This window comes from Boleophthalmus pectinirostris, unplaced genomic scaffold (assembly GCF_026225935.1).
Source record: "Boleophthalmus pectinirostris isolate CB_2022bp ecotype Guang Dong unplaced genomic scaffold, ASM2622593v1 HiC_scaffold_17, whole genome shotgun sequence".
Taxonomy (NCBI): Eukaryota; Metazoa; Chordata; class Actinopteri; order Gobiiformes; family Gobiidae; genus Boleophthalmus; species Boleophthalmus pectinirostris.
This window is the reverse complement of record NW_026571115.1, coordinates 19,418,129-19,439,808: the sequence shown is the minus strand read 5'-3', so window position 1 is coordinate 19,439,808 and position 21,680 is coordinate 19,418,129. Positions and strand designations below refer to the sequence as shown.

At 39.0% G+C, this 21,680-nt stretch overlaps 1 long non-coding RNA gene across 1 annotated transcript; it reads left to right on the top strand.

Moving 5' to 3' along the window:
- The first annotated feature begins 5,022 nt into the window (after positions 1 to 5,022).
- On the top strand, positions 5,023 to 8,505 carry LOC129408763 (uncharacterized). The gene is made up of 3 exons (XR_008632102.1): positions 5,023 to 5,107; positions 5,592 to 5,935; positions 8,322 to 8,505. It is a non-coding gene; the product is annotated as an uncharacterized LOC129408763 (long non-coding RNA).
- Positions 8,506 to 21,680: the final 13,175 nt, after the last annotated feature.

Here is a 21,680-nt window from a genome sequence, read left to right as displayed (position 1 = left end):
ACACAGCTGCCCTGGGGTAGACGACAGAAGCAAGGCTGCCAATATTTGCCATCGACTTCGCCAACCACCACTAGTCACTCACACAGGAACCTGCGAACATCGGGTTGGTGGACAAGTGCTCTTTCCGCTGAGGCACTGCCACCCCGTGAAGAAGAGCAATGAAGGATACTTTTATTTATTTATTTATTTATTTATTTATTTATTTATTTATTTATTTATTTATTTAATGCCTGATTTTTCATTTTATTGAAAAGATTGGAATAACCCTGTGACTCTCCATACAAGACATCACAGTTTCAGATTCCCATAGCTCTAAATTCATATTTCACATTCACATTTCATTTTTTGTTTAGGCAGACTCGATGACGGAGGTGTCTCTTGGATCCTCTGCTTCTCCACAGACACGCAGTAAATGTCCTGCTTCTGTTTCCACCCTGAAGGGGAAGAGGTTCGGATGTGAAGGGAACAGACTGGAAAACCAAACATCACTGCGTTTTGGACCAAGAACACACCCATGTCAACCTACAGTGTCTACCTGTAAACGGAGGTACACAAGGTTCTTATCATAGCATTAATTTAGTCTAATTTTGTGCACATTAATGGTTTAAATTAGACGCTATTAAGGCCATGTTTTATTATGCCTTTTTCCTGGGTTCATTTTAATTTGCTGTGTAAACTTACACTAGATACCTGGATCCTTGTATATTTTATGTAGTGAAATGCTTGAGAAAAACAGCTCAAACCATTCTAGGTCAGTAAACAGAAAACATCTTGCACCTTTAACTGCGGCGATAGGTGCAAGATAGATAGGAGATTTAAGATAGGTGGTGGTCTAAGAATTTGATTGGACATTTTTATATAGTCAAAAATATAGCCTAAGTTCTTATTTAATTCAGTTATGCATTTTGATGATAAAGCCATTTTACTGTATCCTGTATCACATATTGTTTAGGCAGAAAGCGGTAGAGTGATGGTGTAAATTCTTGCTCCCTGATGGGCTCCTTTTGGCCTCCTCTCTCATGGCTCTGTCCCTGGTGTCCTGCCGGGTCAGGTGTTAGGTCACGTCACTTTGGTGCCAAGTGTCTCGCGGTGTCTCCATTTCTTCAGACACACATGGAACAAGCACACAACATGTGCTCCGACACAAGCGCCTTCGCTGACCATCTCAGCAGTACAGGGCCAGGGAAGGAAGTGACTAAGATATAGAGTAAAAGCTATTTATTTGCTGTTTATTCAATATTAACCATTCATCATTTTAAGAACATGCAGGTAATAGTAATGACATATACACCAGTTATTATTTGAATTATTTGTATTATAAAGAAGTATTTAGAAAGGACTGTACATTTTTCTATTAGATTTTTATATTTGATTGAAAACCGCACAAGAGAGTTTCATAGCAAAACAAGAAACACAATTAATCCATCTAGTCTTATGTTTAGCCAGAGTTAAGACTGACGTGTCTTGATATAAACTTATCTGGATATGATTTATCTGATTTAGATTCTTTCTGTACATAAAACTGAAGTACTGAAGACTGCATAATGCATATTTTCTAATAAATGCAGCTCTACATTGCACATGAACATACAGGCTTCAAACATGCCAACCAGTTCTGTGGACAGGATTATCACAGCATCTGACCTTTGACCCTGCAGAGGTCATGTCTGTGGCACAAGTGCGTCTGTGGCTCCACCCATAGCCCCATGTCTGTCGTCCCAGGAATCTGCTGCACAACACCACCTCAGAACGGCAACATGAACACTGTGTGACCAGCAACCAATGAAGAAAATGCTCTGCTTGTGGATTTCAAACTTTTAAAGGTAGTCCATATAGCATGCTTAAAACCTCACTACATTCACTCAAAACAGGACCTTGGATGTCATTATCTGCCATTAATAAAACACAAGAGCTTGTTGGTTTTAGCTGTTCAATTTGGCAATCCAAAACAAAGAGTTCTTTCAGCTTTCTGGTTGGATAATCAGAACTAAAACTCAAAATGTATTCATGACATAATCTACTCTTTTTATCAGTGAAATTGATATTTGATTTCCATTTGTTTACATTTTATCTAAATCTGGAGACACACAATTGTTATGTTTAATGTAATGTGTATGTGATGTAAAATCACCTTAAACCCTTAAATACTCACAAAATCATTATACTCTCACTAAACAATATCAAAACAAGCAGATGCACATGCTGAACGAAAATGTAAACAATGCAATTAAACGTCTTAATTTTTGTTTTGCTGTGTACTATCCTCTAGTGTAAATCATATCATAACAGGCTCTGCAGGTGAAGACTGGAGCCAAATTAAGAATCAAAAATTTGTGAGTGATCTGTGACAGTCACTTGGGTCAGCTCTTGTATTGTTTGGTGACCTCAGGGACAAGATGACTGCCCGTCCAAGGCTCCTTTACCCTTCCAGCATCACACCACTCCTCTCCTGGGACTGTGCACTTGTACACAATATGCTCTTTTGTCCATAAATCAGTAATTGTGTGTATATGGCATAGAAGCTCACACCAACCACAATCAGCGATGATGGATATCTAAGGTGGCTTGGTAGTGCCGGGCATTTTCCAGTGGGTGACTCATGGGGTTTCTGACAGATGTCTGTACCAATTTATTGCTACTGCCACTGCCTCTCTTGTTCCCCACCCCAACTATGTGACTCTATGAATAAGTGTGCTGTGCCTGGGCTGCTTGTGGTTGTGTAGTTTCCAGCTTGGTCTTATGGACTTTCCACTCAAGAAAAAGGTAAAAAGGGTGAGTGGGGCATTCAAAGTTATTTAATGGCTGGAGACACGCAGTATAGGAAAACCGTTTGCCACATTATACAGTGACAATAAGATTGGGGTGCCAACACGTGTAAATCATTCAATGGTCACAATTTATTTTTAAGCCAGAATTTGGATTTTGTTTTTGTTCATGTAGACATGTAGCTCACTTTTGTTTTCCTTTTGTCCATCATCAAACTGGTTGAACGAAGATCTCTTTTTACTGATATTGATGTTACTGATGACAAATCTGTACTCCTTCCACATGTAGTCAACATTTAATGGTGCACTTTATAACTGGAGGGTGTGCACTTGCTTGTCTCCATGGAGATGTGATTGCTTTGCCTGGAATGTCCCACAGCATGGTTTTAAATTTGTCTTGCATCTATTTCATTACTGTACCTTCCTTGGTTGAGCAGAATCACCTTTCAACAGATCTGAACTGTAAATTCCTTCTTTTGTCAAAATAAATAAGCTTAACCCCATACTATGGAACCATCCATGGAAACCAAGCAGTATCTCTGTCGATATGCAGATGATGGACTCTCCACCAGAACAACATTCAAGTGAACAATATTGACAAAATGTCAAACCACACACATATACAAAACATTCAGATACTCACAGATCGAGACAAGGCGACCCCAAAAAAATCTCTTGTGACCCACTTGAGGGTCGAGACCCAGTCTTTGGGAAACAATGGTATAGATGACACCACTAGCACCAATTGGATATACAGTGAAAATAATAGACATTGATAGACTGACTCCTCCTTCCCCAGTCTGTGCTCCTGCAGGTCAGCCAGTTCAGCCCTTATGAGGCCATTGAACTGTTGAACCTGCACACAGCTCTTTACCTGTAACGCCCTGCCTGCCTGGAAACACGTACCTGGATTGCTTCATTCATTTATTGGTTTGACAAACACAAAGCCGTACCACTTCAAAGCATAACTCGGCAACAACGCACAACTCTTTGCACTTGAAGCTGATCTTGAATCTTGAATTTGCTGATAGTTGAGCTGTGTTTACAGTGCATTTTTCTCACATACAGTTCCTGGTTTTGATTTAAGTTCATTTTATTTTATCTAGTAGAAGTAAAAGATTGAATGACTAATGATCCATGTGGGTATTAATATTGTGAATTGCACAGTGTTTTGCTTTTACTAATGAAACCTATTAGATATTTATAACTAAACAGACATTTTGGTTTATTGACAAAATAAAACCAAGTAAATGCTATAAAAATTAACAAAAAGTTTAAGAAGTCAGTCTGCAATTACTTTCAAAGCTGTAATTTCTAAGGTAGAGGATCTGCTACTTGCTTGTCTCTATAGAGATATATGCAGATAGATGCATATATTCAATTACAGGTGTTTTATAGCTCAGAAAGGCCTTGAAATCTTGCTATGTGCAGGCTTGCTTCTCCATAGATCTGGCCAGTAAAGTCTCCATTAAAGTCTCCAGTAAAGTCTCCATTGTGATAAAAAGACTTATTTTCATACTGTATAACATTCAAGGCAAAGCAATTACCCTCCACCACAAAAGTTACACAGTGCACCTTTAATCTTATTTTATTCATATTTTTTCATTCTATGGCCATGTTGGAAATATGGAAATTCCACATCTTTTTACCAATAATAAACACCCAGTGACTGACCATCCCCAGTATATTCCTAAAATCAACTCGATGTAAAACTTTCCGTCTTTTCCCTTTTCATCCTTATGCATGATCAAAGCCTCTATAACACAACACACTGTAAGTCCTGTCTTCATAACCAACTATTTCTGTCCTGAGGTTACCCAGGACACCATGTGGATTCACCCAAATATAGCCAACCGCAGTACCCAGTAAAATCATCTGTGTTTGTCATGCAAATAATAAATATTCATTAACAGTTTGCAGTTTCTTCGTCATTATTTGGTGTGATCGGCAAAGGGGATTTTTTTATGCTTCTGAGGGTTCTAGAAATAATCCTAAACTAATATTGACACAGGCTAAAGAAGTGCGCCTGTGGTGAGGGGCTGTGAAGAGGGTCGTGTAGTCCCGGCCAGACCGCAGAGCAGAGAGGAACCACGCTAAATCAAAGAGGTGATCTACCAGTCTTGTCTCACGCTCAACGACTATTTCCAGAAAGACCAACAGTTCCTCTCCATTATAGCTGTTATCATTTCCAAGCAGCAATTTTCAAAACCAACCCAGATTAAATATAGAATCGTTTTATTTTGATCAGAGATGGACACAGCAAATGACCTACCATCTCACCATCTCTGTATCCTCGGTGTCCAAAAACCTCCTCTCTGGTCTTCCTCTTGGCCACCAACATGGTAAGATTTCATAATTTTAAAACTATTTTCCTTGCTTGCCTTACACACACAGTGGCACCGTGGGTTATAGGTGCCTCAAAGCAAAGAGGCCTCAGGTTAAATTCTTGGATCACTGCAAAAGTTTAATAGCTATTTACTGGGTGCTGTACTGTGGTGTTCATACTGGTATTGAACGATGGGTCAAATGCAAGAAGTATACCGTATTAAATGTACATTCCACAGTATTCAAAGGTTTGTATAGTCTTTAAATGTGAAAGAGTGAGTAGTTCCTTGTTGTAAAGTACTTTGAGTGGCTTTAAAGTGGAAAAACGCTTTATAAAAATGTGACCACTGACCATTTGTACAGTCCTAAGTAGTTATTTTTGTCACTATATCTGTTCTCTGGGAAGTACAGATGATTTCAGTGTTCTATGTAACACTGTGGTCGATGTACAGTAAATGTTCACACACACTGTAGCTCCATGTTGATATGTGATTCTCATAGACATGCTAACAGTGCAGCCTCCAGAGTGTCCGCAGAGCCTGGCCTCTCTACCCACCTCACTGGCTCCTGTGGGCACAGTTTGGCTTGACATGACTGCCCCGGGCACTGGTCCCATCCCTGCACTGAGGTGATGAAGGAGAACTCACCCCCCACCCATTGGTCACCGAGGTGAGGAGGCACCCAGGGGACACACAGGCGGGCAAGGCGGGCGTCTCAGGCCACACTCACACAGCTGACCAGACCAGACATGGCTGCTTTCAAAGGATGGTGCCAGCGAGTCTTGCCCAGCGCTGCCCACGGCGACTACACTCTGAAGTGTTCCACAGCCACTACAGTGCCATCAGGTCAGCATTTCTCTTTGCAAAGAGGCTTGTAAGACTGGCTCCAACAGGCTTTTGTACAGGAGGTGTCATATTCAGATTGCATTAGTTCAAACCTTCTTTCTTTTGGGCCTTTTACTTTCCGGGGATTTAGACTCAGAGAAACTTTATTGATCCACAAGGGAAATTATATGGACACAGTAGCTCACACATCACAATATATTATAAAAAAAGAGCAACAATATAATTAAGAGTAGCAAGTAGCAAGAGACAAGTGTCAAATAAGGCATAATTATATAAATGTATATGTACAAGTAAAAATAAATATAGAAATACAGTAACATATCTCTGCTATATACAAGAGATCATAAGGAGAAACAGTGCAAAGATGAAATAGTGATTGAAATGACGCTGGTGGTTATCAGATTCTAAAGTGCGATGATGGCATACTCTCAGACGAGGGGCAAGAATTTTTCCTGTGGATTACATTGCACTTTCGATAAAATATTTTAAAGGTCACAAATGTTGAACCTAATCATTTCTATCAAGTCCTCACTATATGGCAACAAAAATCTGCATTTAAACAATACTAATTTTAACTGCCGCCAATCTGTATATGTTTATAAAATGTTATGATAGAAGGTTTTATAGTATTAGGTATTATAGAAGTTTATCTATTACATAAGGGTGAGTTGTTGTACAGTTGTATGGAGTATGGTATGAATATAGTCCTGTGTCATGCCACATCAACTACTGTCAAGCCCAGTGGGATTCATTCATCATTGCATACTGATTTAGCATATAATTAAATTTTAATGTAATCCTCAGAGCAACAATCTTTTTAAAGTAATTTCTAGTAAGGCACTGTAATAATAATTCTATAATACATCCCATGGTTGCAACAGGTTGGATATCCATATTTCACTTGTGTAATCCTTCGTTATCTTCACATTTATTTAACCTCTTGAGCTTGTTTGACCCTGTAATGGTCTCTGGTTTTGATAACCGAGCAGCACTAGTACCATCTGCCCAGGTGCACAAAAACAGACAGCAGACAATAGGCCATCAAGAGAACAGAGCTTCAAAGCTGGAGATGTGAGGATGAGGGTGCCTACTCATAGGGGTATGGGGAAAATTACTGAGCTGTGAGCCGAGAAGCACCTTTGATTCTGAAGCCTTGTGTTAAGAGAAATAGAGGCGCAGACATCAGCAGTAGTGATCATTGTGGAGCACACAAAGAGTTAACAGGTGCATTGTTCTGATCTGAATACTAAACGCTGCCACACAGAGGATGGAGAAGTTTGGTTGAAATTTTACAGGTGAAGAAAGAAGTTGCAGATACAAGTAATAGCAAACAGGCCAAACACTAATGAGGGGGAAAATACAGCCCTACAAAAAATATGCAAATTTTGATTCTTCAAATTAAACATGTACATTTATTTAAAGGTCAGTCTAGCACTTATTCATTATGGGTGTTACTATTACTCAAAAACTGAATAATTCCTTCTTGAATAGGGGCAACTCTCCACAGTTGTAATGTAGCGTAGTGCTATGACTTGGTTGTCTCTCTTGTGATAGATAAGTTTTAATCTATACTGTGAAACATTATAGACAGAGCAATAACATCTTCGGCGGACCATCCACCAGAAAAATGTGTACCATTAAACCATGAAAGTTGTATAATGTGGACCTGGTGATAACTAAATAAACATAATTAAATAGATATAAGATAAATTTGTACTTCTTTAGTGCAGTGTTCCAATTTGTTACCAGTGTTGCTTTATTTCAGTGGTTTTATAAATTTTATTATATTGTTTTCAGTTTTAACCCTCTCCAGGCAGGCGTTGCAGATTTGCAACAGCTAAATTCCAAGTACCTAGTTACTCCACATCCATATTATATGAGCTTTTTTTACTCAGGAGCCTTTTTTCCCATCCATGCTGATAAACGTGGGCAATGCAGACTGTGCAAGAACGGCTACACACAAACGGCCTGCCAGAAGTGCAAAATACTTTTTTTGTTTACAAAAATCAGAATTGTATATTACTACTCCATATTATAATTTTCCCCAAATATCAGATTTTTCCTGACACTAAAAATTAATTTGAGCCTGAGAGGGTTAATTGCATACTTCAATATCTATAGTCTGGCCACCCAAAAAACAAGATTTTTCTATACATAACAAAGACATAAATGATGTAAGTGATATTTAAGAGAATATGTCTGTGATTATAACAACATAATTTGTTGATTTATTGTGCGCCTGACACAAGACCCTCCAACACTCACTGGTTCGCCAGAACTTTAAAATCTCACAATAAAATGCTGATATATTTATTATCTGTTTGCATTTATTTATTTATTTCTGAAGCTTTCTGGCATGATAACTATACTTCTGCTCAACTCCCAGATTCTACAGAGCAGATGGAAGTGAGCATGTTGGTGTCCCAGGAGAGGTTTGGGGAGAGGACAGCAGAAGATTGAGTACAAGGACACGGGGCCATTAAGGATATATTCTCTTTAATCAGGGACATGCTGGATGCTGAGGGACCTGGGACAGTGACTGATGGAGGGGAGAGGTGAGGAACGCACTGACAAAGATGAAGAGAAGAAGCCTCTTGTGGAGCAACAGCTGGAGGACCTCACCCCCCACACTCCACCTCAGAACACTGGCCTATTCTTTAACACCCATAACATTTTACTTTGAGCAAAGTCTGTAACAAAATAAAGCTCTGATGAATTTATTTAGTTTTTATTGTTTTTGTAACAATAGATTTTTAAAGAAACAACAGCATCTGAATGATCTGAATGTAATCTATAGAAAAACATGTAAATCTAAAAATGTTATATCATACAGGTATAGAAAAACAAATTCAAAATTGACAATATGAATGAAAGTCACATTTTTCCAAAGTATCTGGGTTTGTATTTCCAGGGAAGAACCGAAGTGAAAGGCTCCGTAAACTGTTGACCCCAGCTAATCGCCGACAGTGCAGCCAAGTGGGGGTCTTTCAAGAATTAATAGCTTAGGGAGATGTAAGGAGACAACCCTGCCACAAGTGGTTTGTCATGTTCACTCTAAAGTTACTTAAAGTGCTTGATCCCACACACACACCAGTCTGGACTCAGAGGGTTCTGACTTGGATCACTCCATAGGGTAGAAGGATAGAAGTGAGCTGCTTTGTCCACTCACACTCTCATTCTTCACTAGAGAGGCAACTACCAACAGCACGCTCATTTGGCCAAAGAGAGATTGATGAAGACATTTTGTGCTTTGACAAGGCACGCAAAGAGAGCTAGCAAAATCAAGCAAAAAGTGGTATAAAGTAACATTTTTAATAGCTATAAATGCCTATGCCACTTTTACAGTTGGGAGTCTGCTTATCTACAGTCATATTTGTTGAAAGGCGGCTCTGCTTACAATACAAAGCATTTTCAAGGTATTTTTTTAAGTATAGCTAACTAACCTGAAATTGAATAAATGTAAGCTACAGATATCTGCATGGAACATTGCAAGCAACACAATACTCTCTACACAGGCACATGACACTCCACCTCCACCACCAGAAAAAGTTACATAGTGTAATAAAAGACAAAGAATGTTGTTTTAACTTTACTTTTAGCTTTTAACTTTAATTTACAGGCATTCTTGCAGTGTATATAGACTGTTAAATGCAGCAGGCAAGTTGGATTAAGTGTATTGCCCAAGGACACAACAATAACAGTAAAAACAATTTGATCAGACCAATGACCAGACAAACCCAAAAACAACTGAGCTACTATTGTCCTATGATTATTTCAGCTGATTAATTTAATTTACCTATTGGGCTCAACTAATTATGTTCCAGTGTATGCCGTTAGGGCAGGTAGGACATGAGAACTATAGCACCCATATGCCCCAGCATCTCAGACTCTTTTGCATTAAGTTACTGGGGACAACATATCATTTTTCTCTTCTGACAGTAAAGAAGACATTAGACATGTTTATCTGTTGATCCTGTGCATTTTTGGGCACTGCTGGCTCCATTTGAGAGAGCTGGCCCAGGCGAGGAGGGCAGGACAGGGTCAGGAGATGACACATAAGAGATGGATGTCTGCAGAAAGAACATGAGCCCAAGTCCTGCCTCTGGCTCACCTCCCCTCTGCTCCTTGAAGACCAAAGCCCTGCTCTCCCTCTCATCCCCAGAGACAACCACCCCCAAGTCAAACCTACCAAAACACTGTCCGTATTACTGTCCTGTTTTATCATGCTTTAAAGTGTAACAAGAAGCTGGTGTAAAAAGAGAGCTGGGCCAGATTTCGTTACATTCAGTTGTGAATTCCTCTGGGGGTCCATGCACAAGCATCAGGTTTTTGCTGCCTCAGCTAAAACAAGTTTGGAATATTTAGGCAAAAAAACTAATTAAAAGTAACAGTATGCAAATGTTTAACAAAAAAACAAACAAACAAACAAACAAACAAACAAACCCTAAAATAAAGCATTTTTAAAATTTGATTATGTTTACTGCTTTGAAAAACCTGCATCTTTACCCTGAGAAGACTCCATCTCCTCAAAACTGACTCATATTTGATCTGGAGGAGGGCCTGTTTCTGCTTGTTTCCATGGAAACATTGTTCTTTTGGTTATAATCTTCAACAGTATGACATAAAATATCTTCAATGGAGAATGTATGGTTTTACCTTTCTACTGTATTTACATAGAATCATTCAGGTGACATGGCACCTTCAGAAAATTGCATAGTGTACCTTTCATGATTTGCAAAACATTTGCACAACATATTTCTGGCACCATCTCGTATTCTGGTAACTCCATGTTAGGAGTTGGGGCTAATGATGTAGATACTTTCTTCCTGATTTATTGAGGGTAATCAAAGTATACTACAAGTATACAAGAAAAAAACACTACTACTGATATTCTGACATTCAACACAATATAGGCAAATTATGAATGAATAATTGACATTTAACATCACATGTTAAGCTGTGTTCCCTTTCTTTTTGAATTCGGGTTATGTTTGTTTTGATTTCACATTGTTGACTTCCTTTCTGCAGAGTCAACACGGAGATCCAAAATGGTGACATCTTGGCTCTGAGCTCCGGTTACATGAAGTCACTGGAGCAGAACGTGGGTGCATTCTTTAACTCTCACCTCCTTAAGAGACAGACAGTGCAGTGACTGATGAGTACATTTAGATATATATGTTGAAAATGGGTTCTCTTGTAAGCATGCCAAATGGACCTCATGCAGCCCTGTGTCCGGACACGCACAGACGAAGCCCTGAAATGGTGCCAAAATAAGGACTTGTTGTAGACACAGAGGAAATTGTCCTGAATAACAGACATATTTTTGTTCACCTTAACACAATTGGTTCATAAGAATTTGTACCCATAAAGATTTTTTATTACTGATATTAATGATTGGTATTTTACTTCTATGGAGTATTAACTGCTAAAACATAATATTTAGAACAGCATGTTACCTTGTTATTGTTTTGGAAATGCTATATTCACTGAAAACAACATATTTTAATACATTTTATGAGTTTCAGTTTCATTTTTGACGCTCTGACGCCCTCCCTTTGCTCTCCACTTTAAGTAAGTCCCCCTTCAGAGCACTATCACAGCTCACTAATGAAACTACTGCATATCTCATCAGGTTTGTCAAGTTTATGTGCACAGTTTTGTATATATTTATGGAGAGCATTGTGGGCGCATGGATGATGTAGGCTCAGTCCACACAAAGCATTGCACAGAATCTTACAGCTAACCATGAGGAGGGTCTGAATAGGGCCAGGGAGATATCACTAAATTACTGAAACATGCTTAGTTGACATCTTTTTAAAAATGTATTTAGCGTAATATTCGACTCTGGGTCAAGGCTACTTAGGTCTTGCAACACTTTTGTAAGAGGCTTTTTCACCCAAAGAGGCTACTTGCATTTAGCCTTTACATTCACAAACAACTGAAACAACTTTAATAAATTTGAACTTTTTCCATTTTTCCTGAATTTGGATCATATCTTAGTTTTTTCTGGCCTTCTTGAGATCAGTGGAACTAGGTGAAAATTGGGTGTAAACAGACTGACTTCTGAAACCCTTTGAAGCCAACCATAAGGTCATGGGCACATCCCGGACCACTTCCAGACTGTTTCCTCCTCTGATTGGGAACGTTTGTCACATCAGAGTTCAAAGGTCACGGTGGGGGCCACGCGGAGCTGCGAGCTTCCAGCCACCAAACATCTCATGATACAGTCCAGAGTCTTGCCAAAGTGACAAAAATGCTGTTGGGGGAGGAATTAAAGAAGCACTCACCTCCAGCTAATACGCCATGCATCACCTTTATGGCCCTCTGTGGCTTTTATCAATGGTCTATCATTATCCCGCCCTTGTTCAGCTCCTCCTCTGTAATTTCTCTCTCAGATCAACGCAACACCTTTCATCTAGAGATACAGGCCTTTCTCTATGACCCTCGACTGGCTTTGGCTTAGCCTCCGGCACCATCGCCTCCCTGTTTAACCCCTTGTCTGCTTAATTGTGTCTAAAGCTGTAAGGTCACTCACTCTAGGTCTTACAGAGGCGAGCACAGACCACAGAGGGCAATGTTTTCCATATTGTACACTGATCTGATGTTGTAGCCTCATCAAAAACATACTTGGAGTTGTGCTTTGTTTCATTCACACATGTTTGAGTAACTCTGCATTATTAGTCTGTCCATATCTCCAGTGCTTAAAATGCTCTGTCCCAACTTCTGATGTCATGAAGCAGTAGTTTTCAAGTTAACACTTATCTTTTAGCTTTTGTTCAGTAGAGATTGGCAATTCTAGGGCTGGAATTATCCATATGATTTTAATGTTTGTGTGTTAAATGTGTGAATGAAACAAAACACAACTCCAGGTATGTTTGTGATGAGAAAACAACATTATAACATACTGTAGATCAAAAAATACTGTAGTATAATATGGGCCCCTTAAAAAATGAAAAAAGTAAGGCTGGGAATTACAGTGTTGATATAATCATCAAAACTGTGAATGTGTGAAATGTATTGCATAAACAGCTTACTCTGTCTAACAAAATACATGTTTATAGCACTGTCACAAAATAAAATCAAACATTCACCAGCCCACAGTGCTGTATCATTAAATTTAGTACTGTGATTGACTGATATTTTTATATTTAAGCTCACCTCTAAAATAAAGTACTTGCTGTTTTACATTTATGACTACTGCAACTACCAGCAGGACATGGTGGCAGTCTGTGTCACCATGTCCTGTTATTTATAGTATTAAAACTTATAACTCATAACAAAAAAGGATCAGTTCTATTTCGTCTATTTTTAACAGCCTTTTTGAAGCTATTCTTCGCTACTGAGCTCAACACTGTAATTATTAGTCAGCTCTTGTACTAAAAAAAGTCAACTATACGGCATATTTGTATGTTTTACAGGTTACCTAGAGAGGGACAACACACTGCGTCCTTGTGTGGAGAGCAGCCAAAGAGCAGGAAGAAGACAAGACTGTATTTGTGTGGGAGTTATGATGTGCACCTTTCTGCAGGTTGTCAGGGAGGAGATTGGCACAGAGACAGAAAGAACTTCAGCATCACACTTTGATGAGAACTACTATTTGCCAACAGATAAGTTCTGAAGGCTGCAGGGGCTCTTACTGCTGTCTGTATTATGACAGGAGAGGTTATATACTCATTTACCTCTATGATCAATGTTATTAGATACAAATATGAATGTGGGATAGGGTCAGTGTCTGCAAAAATGTTTGTTTGAGTAAGAATTTATTTTTAGCTTAAGTAAAGTTTAATCAAATATTTTCTTCCTTAATAAGCCCCAAATTAACCACGTTAACCAACATTTGCTAAAGCAGAGGTCTCTGGACTACTGATTTTTACTCACTGGACAGCATGGTGGCTAAGTGGCTATCACTTTCATCTCACAGCAACTCCTTCCAGGCCTTTATGTGTGGAGTATACATGTCCCATGTTTAGGTTTCCTCAGGGCACTCCAGTTTCCCTCATCAAATCAAAACATGCATCATATGTAAAATCCTCCAGCTAATGACCAAGTCTAGTTCAAGATCTGGAGATGGGTCCACTGACACTGCACCTGACGGGCTGCCCCAGCATCATTGAAGGATGGGTCAAATGCAGAGGATAAATTTCCAAAGAGGACAACAAAGTGTACCTTAAAAGTGCACCATGTGACTTTTTGTTTGGGGGGGGGCATCACCTTCTTGTTTCTACAGATATGTCATTGCTCTCAACATCATGACTTTAAACAGCTACTTTACATTTACTAAATTACATATGGTTTTATAACAGGCATCCTGAATGTGAGCAGGATTGCTCCTCTAAATCTGTGATCTGGTTTGGTCTCCATGAAGATAGAAACATTCCAGACAAAGCAATAATATCTCCATGGAGAAAAGCATTTGATGAACCTTCCACCAGAAATGTTACACAATGCACATTTAACCATTTGGTCCTATTTGTGTTAGTCATTGTTAAGAACTGCTTTATGCTTTACCTGGTTGACTCATATTTTATCTTTTAAAGACCTGCTTTTAAATGGTAGTTGTTGGAAAGCCAAATATTATCTTTAGGTTTGAGAATGCCTGCGGGGCAAATGAAATTTTCCTTTGTCCCAATACAAACCTATAACCTAAACCTATAACCCCTTTTGGGCAGTTATTGTTCTGAATGGATAAGTCCTGCCAGGTGATATCTGTGACAACCCAGTGATCTAGCACCACAGGTTTCAGTCTTTTAACAAGTTAGACGACCAGTGTGTGTGGAGCGATAAGTTGCACTCATGGGAGCCATATATGACCCAGCACCTATGACAGTGTGGAGGCCAATCTCTGGGTGTGACGAATCAGACACCCAAGCCAAAGTGTAACAGCGCCAGTGTGGAGGGTCCGCCATTACCCCGGCTGCCCGGCTACAGTGTCCAGTTTCAGATTCCAGGAGGTGTGATGCTGGGGCCATCCTCCCCTGGGGCTCGAGGTGTCTGCAGTAACATTTACAGACTCGCCCAGTGTCTAGCATGTACACACAGATGGCTAAAGTGGGACATGTAAATAAACTCATGCATTGACATATGTACTAACCACCACTTGTTTCACAGGATAGCTTGTTAACTGTTTCTCTGTGTGTCTCCTTAGGATCAGGGTTTACAAGAGACTGCACCCGTCTGGATGCAAATGAAATTCGATCTTTTAGGACAATTATATGGGAATAATAAAACAGCTGTTTGGCCATGATTAAATATCAACAAGCTAAACACAAATCTCGTTGAGTTAAGTTGAATAAAGAAAATGTTTTATTGATTTGAATAAATTTCACGAGACAAATCAAATTACTATCTACCAATGGAATAAGTAGTCTTGTAGCTGAAATAGGAATATACGCCTAGTTACATTTTGCACTTAAAATAAAAAACTATATAGTATCTTGTTTAAATTAGGAAAAACAAAAAAAAAATTATTCCATTTTACATGTCAAATGAAATCTACTCAAATCAAGTTGAATCTTCTTATTTTTGAATCATCATGAATTTACCCCGATATTCCTTTTTGCAGTGTGACAACAATATATCAGTATGAGCATTGACAATATAAGACTGCACACAAGAGTGCACATGCCCCAGGACCGTCAGTCAAAATAGATCTACATGGATACGCTATGCTAATTCTATATCTTTATGGTTTTGAAATAAAACCTGTATTTTATCCATTTTGTTCCATGGCCTCTCTTTGTCATCAATTTCCAAAACAGTGAAAGACTTTGGCACTTGCCTGTATGTCCTCTTGCCCTCTGTGTTTGTGTTTTTCCTGGATAAGCAGAAGGCAATGGGGTGAGAAGAGGCCACAGGACAGTTGTGTGCCCAGGACTGAGGCCTCCCTGTTTGGGATCATGAAACCCACTCCTCCCTAATCTTTGCCGACATGCAGCTTGTCCAGATTTAGGTGAGGGGAAAGTTACGCAGAAAGATATTTCAGTTAACTGTGTGTCAATACAGACATGAGCCAAGTCAAACTCCATTTGCACTTGTTTCTTCCCTTAATCGCTCATCTAAACAAGCTTGAGGGCTGGTGGGAAGACGGAAGAAGGGCCAAAGGGGAGGGGCCAAGGGGTGTGGGGGGTGGATGAGGGTTTGCCAAAATAAATGCATGAATGCTGTCTTTGACTGACGGCATCTTTGAAGTGTGCTATAATTGCAGGCCTCTTGTCCAGCAGTGGAGCCTGTGGCGAGCCGAAGCCCGGCCTCGCTGAGATATCTGGCCACAGAGCTAACCGTACGTCATAATTCCTCAATAAACAAAGTCATGGAGCTTCATCTTAGAGACATGCAGCGTCACGCTTTACTGACAGCAAAATGGAACACAAAACCTTATGTGTAGTGCAGACTGTAGCCTCTGCAGTAATAGAAAATAAAGATTGGTGCATCATCAAACTTGTGGTTGAGGTTACCAGGACTTGCCATTTTCAGGTCACAGCAGTTTTTCTATGACACATACAGAATTTCAAGTAAAATTCTTGGATACAGTTTTGTTACTAAGAACATGACTAAAAATTGTTAATCATATAAAATGAAGGAAAGCCATCGGTGTACTGTACTCCCTGTACATGTGACCATATGGAGGGGGTCCTCTGAGCTCCGGATGTGGAAAAGCCCTGTGCTGTGCTCATGTTTTTCCAGAGGATATGACAGTGTTTCATGGCTCTGTGATTAATACACAGGCCCTTGATGTGATATTTAGAAAATAAACCCACCCGGGCCAGTGATTATTAGGCCCTACTCCCTCAAGAATACCCCACAATGCACCTTTCTGTTGCTCAGGACATTTTTTTCTTAATGCCCAGGGTAAACTGTCTGGGTTTCTCTAATGTTCCACTGCGCCACTTGAAAAACGGGGAAAACCCAAGCTTGGTTTTTCCTTACAATACCCTTCGGTGTGTGCACAAGTTGCTCCATTTTTTTACTACAGAAAAAGCAAACGCACGAGGGATAGGTTAATAAGAGTTCCTATAGTGTTAAACTGGACGGCTTGTTGGGACAGGGCTTCAAAAGACTGCTAGCAGTCCTGTGTTCTTTGTTTGATTTTACAATGATGTGGATCCTTGACAGCTCTGCAGCGCGATGAGAGCAGTGAGACGCCTATCACCTTCACACACTTTTTTGATGTTTTGCTGAATTTAGGCACAGAGCCAAACAGACATTCCAGCTCCTTTTAGCAGCCGGCCTATTCACAAGCTCGTAACATTTAAAGCACCACTGGTAAACCTCATTTCCACACTCAACAAAAATGAAATGCATGTCACTCGAAATGTAATTTCTCAGATTTTTCCAATGAAATATTTTCATGAGATGCAAGGATACATTTTAAAATCCGAAACATAAATCATCATTATATCAAAATAATTTTTTATAATTATGACAGCTATTTTAAACTCAATATTTCATTAACAATGTTTTCTTTTTTGGTTTTCTAAATAGCACCCACCACTACCAGAAAATTTACATAGTGCACATTTAAAAAATCCTTGCCAATGAATTATTAAATGCACTCTTATACAAATAACATATGCCAAAATGAACACAGTATTTACAGTCTTTACACCACGCCTATTAGAAGGAGGCAGATTCCATCATTGCATGCAAACCCTGCAGCAGGCCAGTGGAATCTAAACCCAGGTGGGGGACAAGGTGGGTGAACCTGGCAACCCTCCAAGAGTTCTACCCCCACTCACCACCTCCACCTCCCCTTGGTCTTACAGCCCTTCCCTGAGAGTACACACACCTGTGCTTGTGTCTGGACATTTCTTTGTTGCTAGTCTGCGCCCCACCAATCCCAAAGTCTTTCATGCATTTTATCCTGGGAGGGTTTTTTTTTATTTTTTCTGCTGTACAACGTGGTGGTTGATAGGGATCACAGAGCACAGAGGGAAAAAAATCTTCTACAAAACTGTTACATTCTCATAGCATGTTTTCTGTTATTTTTTTTTTCTCTTAAGGCTGCAATCAGATGAGATATGATTAGATAACTGCAGTTGTAGTAGCATATCAAATTCATGTTAAAGGTGTCCTATGCAACTTTTCTAGTGTGGGAAGAGCTCTTGAAGGAAAAAAATAAGTCTGCTGTGTGCTGACTGCATTTATTGACTGGTAATGAGGACGTGCGTATTAGCATGCTAGTTGTTCTTAGCCTTACTGTGACTGCAAAACTCCTCTGACCTTGTACAAAGCTCTTATAAACTCATTTGTCTGAATAATTAGTATGCTCAGACTGCATAAAGTAGATGATGAATATGAATATCTTTGGATCACAGCAAACCGTTAAACTAGTTTTGTTTTTCATGTTTTTAGGCCATTCAAAATCAAGTACAACGCCCTTGTGTTTATCAATTTTAGACTCCTACGATATAGAAGAAACAGTGAAAGAAGTACAGTTTGAATGACACCACGGCAGACTTTCTGATAGATGTGGATTGTTTACAAGTTGGATAAAATTTTCTTTAGCCTAGCTTTAACCTCTGAGCCTTACCTCACGAGTTTCATCTGCTTTACTAAAGAAGCAGCCAAAAGAAAAGGAACATTGATAGATTACGGGTGTGGATTATAGTTTCCCACCCCTCTTTCCTCCTGTTGATGATTCAAATGCTGACTGTCTGTCATTGTGTCACTGGGCAAGACATTTTGCCCCACCTTGCCGATCTCTGTGGTTGTGTGACTGAGCTAGGGATTAGATGCATGGAGTAAACCAATCAGTCGTCACGATAGCAAGAAGACACGAAACAGCTCCAGTAATTAATCCCTGGTCTCCGTGTAAACACACAAACTTAAAGGGCCCATTTTACACTATTTTCTGATCTGTGCTGTGATGTTTTTTCTTGATCAAAAACATACCTGGATTTGTGTTTTGCTTGATAAACACATGCATATTTAGATTCTTTAGGAGTTCTTCTCTCAAACAAAAAACTCTGGTCCACTTTGTGATGTCATGTGGTAATACAGGAAGTGTTCCACTGTGTTTTAATACACCTTCACTATATTCATTTAGATCATGTCAGTCATGGAATTTCATATTTCTACTGAAGTAAATGTATAAGGTAGCTGTTAACTTGAAAACTACCACAACATGACATCACAAGGTGGAACAGAGCATTTTGAGCATTAGAGTTATAGACAGACTAACGATCATGGGTTATTCAGACATGTGTGAATCAAACAAAACACAATTATTCTTTTTTGACATTTTGTTTTGATAATTAGGCTGTTTTTGTTATAAAAGTTTTTTGCATGCAAAGTTTGTTATCTTTTGCCTGGGGATTTAAAGTCTGTGTAGTCTAGAGCGATTATCATTATTAAAATACTCTGATTAATCTTTGCAGCCCTATGACGCACACAAAAGGCATCATGATTCTGTCATCATCAAAAGCGTGGTTTCTCTCATTTGTGCCCCATGATGCACCAGTATTAGTCATCTAGGGTTATTATGTCATGTCTAAAGCAGCACCTCTGGGTCCAAGGAGAAGCAGGGAGCAGAGCTAGGAGCAGAACTAGCTTGAGGGTGTAGCGTGAGTTTGAACATTTGTTTTGCTGATGCTATCATGACGGTTGTAAACAAATCTCACTACTCTGGATCAGCACAGAGGGGTAAGTAGAGTCAATGTTTGTTCTCAAGTAAAAGTACAGTTAAAATAACATTATTTAAATAGGGACACAACAAATTACTCAAACAAACATTGTAATATAAACAGCCTTCTGTTAAAACTTTTTAGTTGGGGATCTGTCACCTGCTTGTTTCTATGGATATATCACTGCTCTGCCTGGAATGTTCCACAGTGACATTAAACAACAAAATACCTATGACCCCACAAGTACGAGGACAGTTGTATACAAATATATTATATAGATCAAAGGTATGGTAAGACTAGTATAATTTGATCTGTCTCTTCTGATTATACGCTCCACTGACATGACAGGACCATGTTCAAACCTGCTCTTGGATATTTGATGTATTATAACCTAATAATAATAATAATAATAATAACAATATGCACCAACATTTCTTCTGCTTCTCCCAGTACTGTTTTGCTTAGAGGAAGGAACGTGACCTTGTTTTGGTTGTTTTGTGTTTGCGTTGTGTTTGGTATTGATGCTATCATGTTCTTTTTAGTCACAGCTTGCTGCACTTTCATCACACAACACATCAGCCACGTGATTACACAAAGTATTTTTTTTTTTTTAAATCAAACATCACATGACCCCATGACACTAAACATTCTTTATTACACAAAATGGGTTCTTGTGACCTTTAAGATGTGTTATTGCTATGATGTTACTGTTATGATGACCTCCTCCTGGTTTATTAATCTCTTTACATCTCCAAAGCTCAAAATGCTCTGTTCCACCTTGTGATGTCATGTAGGGATAGTTCTGAAGTTAACAGCTACGTGCTAATTCAAATGATTTTAGTGAAGGTGTATGGAGTTTAAAAACACAGTGGAGCACTTCTCGTATTACATGACATCAAAAGGTGGATTTCTGGTGGTGATGGTGGTGGTTTTCTGTCTGAGAGAAAGATTAAATACGCAGGGTCTGTGTGTTAAACATGTGCATGTGTTTGGGTATGTTTTTGATGACAAAACAACATTATAAAATAGATCAGAAAATAGCATAATATGGGCCCTTTAATGTCTGATGCCAAAAGCAAAACACAGACAGAACTTCATTATTTGCTCAGTGTAATTATAGTAATACTGCTTTCTCCTATTAGCAATACTTTGGCATGGATCTGACTGTGTTTGTGTCTCCTCACAGACAGTGTAAGCCTCAACACGCCTGCACCGCTGTCTCATCTGAAATCAATCACTGCTTCAGACACTATTAATATTTCCTCCTCCTCAGACAATTCTAAACAATAATTTATGCAATCGTCCTCTTCAACCCGCCACACTGCAAGAACCCTGGATATCTAGCCTGCGTGAGTTAGGACTTGTTTTTTCATTGCCTTCTATTAAATAACTCTGCCCACTAATTACATTTTTCACACTTTAAAGGACCCGTATTATGCTATTTTCTGAACTCTGTTATAATGTTGTTCCCTCATCAAGAACATACCTGGAGTTGTGTTTAGTTTCATTTACACACGTTTAACACACAAACACTGCATATTTAGGCTGAGTATTTCTCTCAGACAGAAAACTCTCTGTTCCACCTTGTGATGTCATGGGGTAATACAGGAAGTGCTCCATACACCTTTGAATCATTTGACTTTGGAGTTTCCGGTTTCTACTGAACAAAAGGTAAAAGGTAACTGTTAACTTGAAAACTATTACTTCATGACATCACAAAGTGGAACAGAGCATTTTGAGCTTTGGAGACATAGACAGGATAACAATAAACAGTTACGCAAACATGTGTGAATGAAACAAAACACAACTCGGGTATGTTTTTGATGAGGTAACAGGATTATACCTTGTTAAAGCTCACAAGCTCGCTTGCGTAATATAGGACCTTTAAGTACTAGTAATTGTGAGTTGCGAACATGGATTGTAATTTTTGTCATTTGAAATAACTTCAGGAAGAGTAGAGGAAAAAACTTTATAATAAGTACTAGGGATGTAACAATAACTGAAATATCGTGATATTGTGTCTTCAAAGTTCTCGCAATAATATACAATACAATAATCGTGGGCCATCACAATATATCGAATTAAAAGTCTCTGCTTAAATTAAGAGTTATGGTGTTGCAATA